This window comes from Schistocerca cancellata, unplaced genomic scaffold, assembly GCF_023864275.1.
Source record: "Schistocerca cancellata isolate TAMUIC-IGC-003103 unplaced genomic scaffold, iqSchCanc2.1 HiC_scaffold_426, whole genome shotgun sequence".
Taxonomy (NCBI): domain Eukaryota; kingdom Metazoa; phylum Arthropoda; class Insecta; order Orthoptera; family Acrididae; genus Schistocerca; species Schistocerca cancellata.
In genome coordinates, this window is record NW_026046443.1 from 8,088,226 (window position 1) to 8,096,369 (window position 8,144).

Genomic DNA, 8,144 nt, shown 5'->3' on the forward strand with positions numbered 1-8,144 from the left:
CACTGCGAGAGGGCTGTACAAGCAATGATCACACGCACGGCACAGCGGACACACCAGGAATCGCGGTGTTGGCCGTCGAATGGCGCTAGCTGCGCAGCATTTGTGCACCGCCGCCGTCAGTGTCAGCCAGTTTGCCGTGGCATACGGAGCTCCATCGCAGTCTTTAACACTGGTAGCATGCCGCGACAGCGTGGACGTGAACCGTATGTGCAGTTGACGGACTTTGAGCGAGGGCGTATAGTGGGCATGCGGGAGGCCGGGTGGACGTACCGCCGAATTGCTCAACACGTGGGGCGTGAGGTCTCTACAGTACATCGATGTTGTCGCCAGTGGTCGGTGGAAGGTGCACGTGCCCGTCGACCTGGGACCGGACCGCAGCGACGCACGGATGCACGCCAAGACCGTAGGATCCTACGCAGTGCCGTAGGGGACCGCACCGCCACTTCCCAGCAAATTAGGGACACTGTTGCTATTGGGGTATCGTCGAGGACCATTCGCAACCGTCTCCATGAAGCTGGGCTACGGTCTTCCGCTCACGCCCCAACATCGTGCAGCCCGCCTCCAGTGGTGTCGCGACAGGCGTGAATGGAGGGACGAATGGAGACGTGTCGTCTTCAGCGATGAGAGTCGCTTCTGCCTTGGTGCCAATGATGGTCGTATGCGTGTTTGGCGCCGTGCAGGTGAGCGCCACAATCAGGACTGCATACGACCGAGGCACACAGGGCGAACACCCGGCATCATGGTGTGGGGAGCGATCTCCTACACTGGCCGTACACCACTGGTGATCGTCGAGGGGACACTGAATAGTGCACGGTACATCCAAACCGTCATCGAACCCATCGTTCTACCATTCCTAGACCGGCAAGGGAACTTGCTGTTCCAACAGGACAATGCACGTCCGCATGTATCCCGTGCCACCCAACGTGCTCTAGAAGGTGTAAGTCAACTACCCTGGCCAGCAAGGTCTCCGGATCTGTCCCCCATTGAGCATGTTTGGGACTGGATGAAGCGTCGTCTCACGCGGTCTGCACGTCCAGCACGAACGCTGGTCCAACTGAGGCGCGAGGTGGAAATGGCATGGCAAGCCGTTCCACAGGACTACATCCAGCATCTCTACGATCGTCTCCATGGGAGAATAGCAGCCTGCATTGCTGCGAAAGGTGGATATACACTGTACTAGTGCCGACATTGTGCATGCTCTGTTGCCTGTGTCTATGTGCCTGTGGTTCTGTCAGTGTGATCATGTGATGTATCTGACCCCAGGAATGTGTCAATAAAGTTTCCCCTTCCTGGGACAATGAATTCACGGTGTTCTTATTTCAATTTCCAGGAGTGTAGATTCGCAGATACTGCTTAGGTGCCATCCCTGAAGAGATGGATCTATCGAAGGTAGTAGGTACATCGAAAGGGTTGGTTTTGTGTGGAATATGAGGTTCTGCACTGTTTGCCTCTTCTTCAACCAGGATACACTTAACTGAAGCCGTTAGAAGACGTGCTGCGTCCGCTACTCCCTTAAGAAGGGATATTTCCAGCCACTGATGGTAGCTCATCTACTCTGGATATCCAGTTTCCTCGGAGACTGATAGTTCGTAGAGGCCTGGTGGAGGACCGCCAATTTCCCCGGATTTAAGTCCGTTAGATGCCTACGTGTGGGGACTTGTGACGGCAGTTGTATATGCGTTGAAGCACAGAAACCTTGCAACCACTGGGAGAGGGCTGTTGATGCTTGTTCTCGCATTCCTATATAAAAGTTGGTTAAAGTCCATGAGGAATAGGTGAAGCTGATAATAACGATCTTACACCGGGCTGCACAATAGGTCACGCTCATCCTGTAGCAGTTATGTGTCATCACTAGCATTTACCTGGTTCTCTACAAAAAGCGACATGGATCAAGAACGAATAAAGCTCAAACGAATTTCACTGTTGTTTCTCTCGTGTAATACGATACAGGATACCCTTTCCGTTACAAAATCATGAGTTGCATCCAAGACGATTACAAATAAAAATACCACCAAATTCGTAGCTTAGCGTCGTGGGTTTTATCTGTCTTTCATCTCATACAGGCTGTTGAATGGTTTGAACGTGGAAGACGAGCTACGTAGCGGTATATACGTCGCATAAATGATGTATTTCATATGTACAGGGTGTTTCAAAAATGACAGGTATATTTGAAACGGCAATAAAAACTAAACGAGCAGCGATAGAAATACACCGTTTGTTGCAATATGCTTGCGACAACAGTACATTTTCAGGCAGACAAACTTTCGAAATTACAGTAGTTACAATTTTCAACAACAGATGGCGCTGCGGTCTGGGAAACTCTATAGTACGATATTTTCCACATATCCACCATGCGTAGCAATAATATGGCGTAGTCTCTGAATGAAATTACCCGAAACCTTTGACAACGTGTCTCACGGAATGGCTTCACATGCAGATGAGATGTACTGCTTCAGCTGTTCAATTGTTTCTGGATTCTGGCGGTACACCTGGTCTTTCAAGTGTTCCCACAGAAAGAAGTCACAGGGGTTCATGTCTGGCGAATAGGGAGGCCAATCCACGCCGCCTCCTGTATGTTTCGGATAGCCCAAAGAAATCACACGATCATCGAAATATTCATTCAGGAAATTAAAGACGTCGGCTATGCGATGTGGCCGGGCACCATCTTGCATAAACCACGAGGTGTTCGCAGTGTCGTCTAAGGCAGTTTGTACCGCCACAAATTCACGAAGAATGTCCAGATAGCGTGATGCAGTAATCGTTTGGGATCTGAAAAATGGGCCAATGATTCCTTTGGAAGAAATGGCGGCCCAGACCAGTACTTTTTGCGGATGCACGGACGATGGGACTGCAATATGGGGCTTTTCGGTTCCCCATATGCGCCAGTTCTGTTTATTGACGAAGCCGTCCAGGTAAAAATAAGCTTCGTCAGTAAACCAAATGCTGGCCACATGCATATCGCCGTCATCAATCCTGTGCACTATATCGTTAGCGAATGTCTCTCGTGCAGCAATGGTAGCGGCGCTGAGGGGTTGCCGCGTTTGTATTTTTTACGGATAGAGGTGTAAACTCTGGCGCATGAGACGATACGTGGACGTTGGCGTCATTTGGACCGCAGCTGCAACACGGCGAACGGAAACCCGAGGCCGCTGTCGGATCACCTGCTGCACTAGCTGCGAGTTGCCCTCTGTGGTTGCCGTACGCGGTCGCCCTACCTTTCCAGCACGTTCATCTGTCACGTTCCCAGTCCGTTGAAATATTTCAAACAGATCCTTTATTGTATCGCTTTTCGGTCCTTTGGTTACATTAAACCTCCGTTGAAAACTTCGTCTTGTTGCAACAACACTGTGTTCTAGGCGGTGGAATTCCAACACCAGAAAAATCCTCTGTTCTAAGGCATAAACCGTGTTGTACACAGCACACTTGCACGTTGTGAACAGCACACGCTTACAGCAGAAAGACGAGGTACAGAATGGCGCACCCACAGACTGCGTTGTCTTCTATATCGTTCACATCACTTGCAGCGCCATCTGTTGTTGAAAATTGTAACTACTGTAATTTCGAAAGTTTATCCGCCTGAAAATGTACTGTCGTCCCAAGCAAATTGCAACAAACGGTGTATTTCTATCGCTGCTCGTTTAGTTTTTATTGCCGTTTCAAATATACCGGTCATTTTTGAAACACCCTGTAGATACCTAGCAAAGTCACGGTCTTCTATTCTTCAGTAGGTGGTATTACCCCTTTGCTAGGTCTGGTGTGCTTAGTTCTTCAATACTTTCACCTGTATGCCGCTGCACATACACTTCGGGCTACGTCGGTGCAATAAAACGATTTAATAAGGGAAACCTCTAAGTATTATTCAATTAATTATTTTGGCGGGTCTGTGAGGTATCGTATGGATTATTCAAGTTTCCAACTAAACTAAAACTAAACTGAACTCCACCCGAACAGGCCATGAAAGCCCAATGGCACTGATCGGCGGCCGCGTCATCCTTCTTAGCTCATAGGCGCCACTGGAAGCGGATACGTAGGGGAATGTGGCCAGCACGCCGCTCTCCCGTCCGTATGTCGGTTTCCGAGACCGGAGCCGCCACTTCTCAGTCAAGTAGCTCCTCAGTTTGCCTCGCAAGGGCTGAGTGCACCCCGATTGCCAACAGCGCTCGGCGGACCGGATGGTCACCCATCCAAGTGCTAGCCCAGCCCGACAGCGCTTAACTCCAGTGATCTGACGGGAACCGGTGTTACCACTGCGGCAAGGCCGTTGGCTTACAACCGCACTGGGTAGCATTTTTGAAGGTTGATGCTTGGCTAAATTACTATAGTCCTTGGCATTAGATTATACAGGGTGATTCAAAAAGAATACCACAACTTTAAAAATGTGTATTTAATGAAAGAAACATAATATAACCTTCTGTTATACATCATTACAAAGAGTATTTAAAAAGGTTTTTTTTTCACTCAAAAACAAGTTCAGAGATGTTCAATATGGCCCCCTCCAGACACTCGAGCAATATCAACCCGATACTCCAACTCGTTCCACACTCTCTGTAGCATATTAGGCGTAACAGTTTGGATAGCTGCTGTTATTTCTCGTTTCAAATCATCAATGGTGGCTGGGAGAGGTGGCCGAAACACCATATCCTTAACATACCCCCATAAGAAAAAATCGCAGGAGGTAAGATCAGGGCTTCTTGGAGGCGAGTGATGAAGTGCTCTGTCACGGGCTGCCTGGCGGCCGATCCATCGCCTCGGGTAGTTGACGTTCAGGTAGTTACAGACAGATAAGTGCCAATGTGGTGGCGCTCCATCCTGCTGAAATATGAATTGTTGTGCTTCTTGTTCGAGCTGAGGGAACAGCCAATTCTCTAACATCCCCAGATACTGTAGTCCAGTTACAGTAGCACCTTCGAAGAAAAAGGGACCAAAAACCTTATTGGCTGAAATGGCACAGAAAACGTTCACCTTAGGCGAGTCACGTTCATACTGAGTTGTTTCCCGCGGATTCTCAGTGCACGCTGAACAACTGTCGTCGATTCACTTCTGCCGTACTCAATAACACAAAAAGCTTTCTGTTGAGCGGTCGCCATCTTAGCATCAACTGACGCTGACGCCTAGTCAACAGCGCCTCAAGCGAACAAATGTACAACTAAATGAAACTTTATAGCTCCCTTAATTCGCCGACAGATAGTGCTTAACTCTGCCTTTTGTCGTTGCAGACTTTTATGTTCCTAAAGTTGTGGTATTCTTTTTGAATCACCCTGTATATTAGTCCGTAACTTAGTATACTAATATACAGGGTGATGAATGAACTTTCGTAGGTTTGTGAGTCAGGATTTCGTTTTGGCTTCTCACGTTCAGCGTTCTTTGGCTGCAGACATCCACACACGCAGTCTAAGACGAGAACTGTATTTATTTTTGACAGTTTTCCGTTGGTGTACTACTGAGTATCGTGGTCCTGACATAGGCTATCACATCGCCTAATTCTTATCGGTGCACCAAAAATGATGCGTTGCGCTATAACTGTACCGTTCTATTTTGATTTTAATAATTTATTAAATTTTTTTTAGCAAATACGGTCTAACTTCTGTTCCTTAGAATAATTTTTAAATAGAAACTTCTTTTTCTTTTTTAACTATATTTGTCGCTTACTTAGCAATGCTGTTAAAAGAGGTACTTGCAGTATGTAATGACGTAATCTAAGAATCTTAAATATGGTTGTAGGGTTTCTTAGCAGTATTCTATCATGAAGAAATCACGAAAATATTTTACATACATTTCAGAATTTCTTGTATATGTAAATTTGGAATCACGGTTGTTTTCAAATTACGTATTTGACAATTACCAATAGGATCTATGTACTGCAGCGACACATGTTGCACTTGTGGTCCGTTCGTCTCATGCTATGGATATGACAATTAGTCTTGTGGTGCCCTGGTAAACAAGTCGTGTTACGTCACGGGAGCGATATTTTTGGCAAATTTGATGTTCTTAGTAATTTTAATTTTGATGTTGCAACACATCGCTAAATTCGATGGAAAGATTTTGTGTGTAGCTGGCACAAGAAGTTTGTAGCAACTTTTATGAAGTTATGTTGTCATTTGGCTCTTCTATGAGTTAAAGTTGCATTATTTATACAACAGTTTAGTTTGTACCACTACTTGTAATATTATTACATATTTGAAGATGGTAACTTAGTTTTACCGAGACCGATTACCTACGATAAAGTTTCTCATAGCGATCTCCGGTAAGAGGTTCTTGTTTTCCTAAGTCACACACTTTGGCTTTAAATATTTCGCTATCTGCGTATTTTTGGGTTTAGATGGGAGGTTCGACACTTATGAGACACCATATATACACTCCTGGAAATTGAAATAACAACACCGTGAATTCATTGTCCCAGGAAGGGGAAACTTTATTGACACATTCCTGGGGTCAGATACATCACATGATCACACTGACAGAACCACAGGCACATAGACACAGGCAACAGAGCATGCACAATGTCGGCACTAGTACAGTGTATATCCACCTTTCGCAGCAATGCAGGCTGCTATTCTCCCATGGAGACGATCGTAGAGATGCTGGATGTAGTCCTGTGGAACGGCTTGCCATGCCATTTCCACCAGGCGCCTCAGTTGGACCAGCGTTCGTGCTGGACGTGCAGACCGCGTGAGACGACGCTTCATCCAGTCCCAAACATGCTCAATGGGGGACAGATCCGGAGATCTTGCTGGCCAGGGTAGTTGACTTACACCTTCTAGAGCACGTTGGGTGGCACGGGATACATGCGGACGTGCATTGTCCTGTTGGAACAGCAAGTTCCCTTGCCGGTCTAGGAATGGTAGAACGATGGGTTCGATGACGGTTTGGATGTACCGTGCACTATTCAGTGTCCCCTCGACGATCACCAGTGGTGTACGGCCAGTGTAGGAGATCGCTCGCCACACCATGATGCCGGGTGTTGGCCCTGTGTGCCTCGGTCGTATGCAGTCCTGATTGTGGAGCTCACCTGCACGGCGCCAAACACGCATACGACCATCATTGGCACCAAGGCAGAAGCGACTCTCAACGCTGAAGACGACACGTCTCCATACGTCCCTCCATTCACGCCTGTCGCGACACCACTGGAGGCGAGCTGCACGATGTTGGGGCGTGAGCGGAAGACGGCCTAACGGTGTGCGGGACCGTAGCCCAGCTTCGTGGAGACGGTTGCGAATGGTCCTCGCCGATACCCCAGGAGCAACAGTGTCCCCAATTTGCTGGGAAGTGGCGGTGCGGTCCCCTACGGCACTGCGTAGGATCCTACGGTCTTGGCGTGCATCCGTGCGTCGCTGCGGTCCGGTCCCAGGTCGACGGGCACGTGCACCTTCCGCCGACCACTGGCGACAACATCGATGTACTGTGGAGACCTCACGCCCCACGTGTTGAGCAATTCGGCGGTACGTCCACCCGGCCTCCCGCATGCCCACTATACGCCCTCGCTCAAAGTCCGTCAACTGCACATACGGTTCACGTCCACGCTGTCGCGGCATGCTACCAGTGTTAAAGACTGCGATGGAGCTCCGTATGCCACGGCAAACCGGCTGACACTGACGGCGGCGGTGCACAAATGCTGCGCAGCTAGCGTCATTCGACGGCCAACACCGCGGTTCCTGGTGTGTCCGCTGTGCCGTGCGTGTGATCATTGCTTGTACAGCCCTCTCGCAGTGTCCGGAGCAAGTATGGTGGGTCTGACACACCGGTGTCAATGTGTTCTTTTTTCCATTTCCAGGAGTGTATTTCGCTTCTACTGCTCCTAATAACACCACGGTAACAACTGACGAACGACATTGCGGTTGTCTCACTAACCTATCCCTTCATCTAGCGATATTCTTTCGTTAGCTACTCTTTTTAGCCCTTTTTATATTCCTGCTTTGCCTGCTGATTTAATTTTAAAATTCTGCGGCAGCACCAAGTTTAGTTCTTGCAGTTTCTTCTTATGGTTTCCGAGGGGGCACGTTTTAATGATAAATCTCGACCGATCGCATAGGGCAATAAAGCCGGCGATAGAGCTCGTGTTGTGTGAAACCGGCTGTCCACCACGACGTCGTCAGCGGCAAATGGCGCCTACAAATGGACTGCTAGGTGACTGCAGCGGAGCGAGC

The 8,144-nt window shown here is 48.4% G+C and overlaps 1 pseudogene; it reads right to left on the minus strand.

Moving 5' to 3' along the window:
• Nucleotides 1-4,148: 4,148 nt before the first annotated feature.
• Nucleotides 4,149-4,266, minus strand: LOC126124783 (5S ribosomal RNA; annotated as a pseudogene).
• Nucleotides 4,267-8,144: the final 3,878 nt, after the last annotated feature.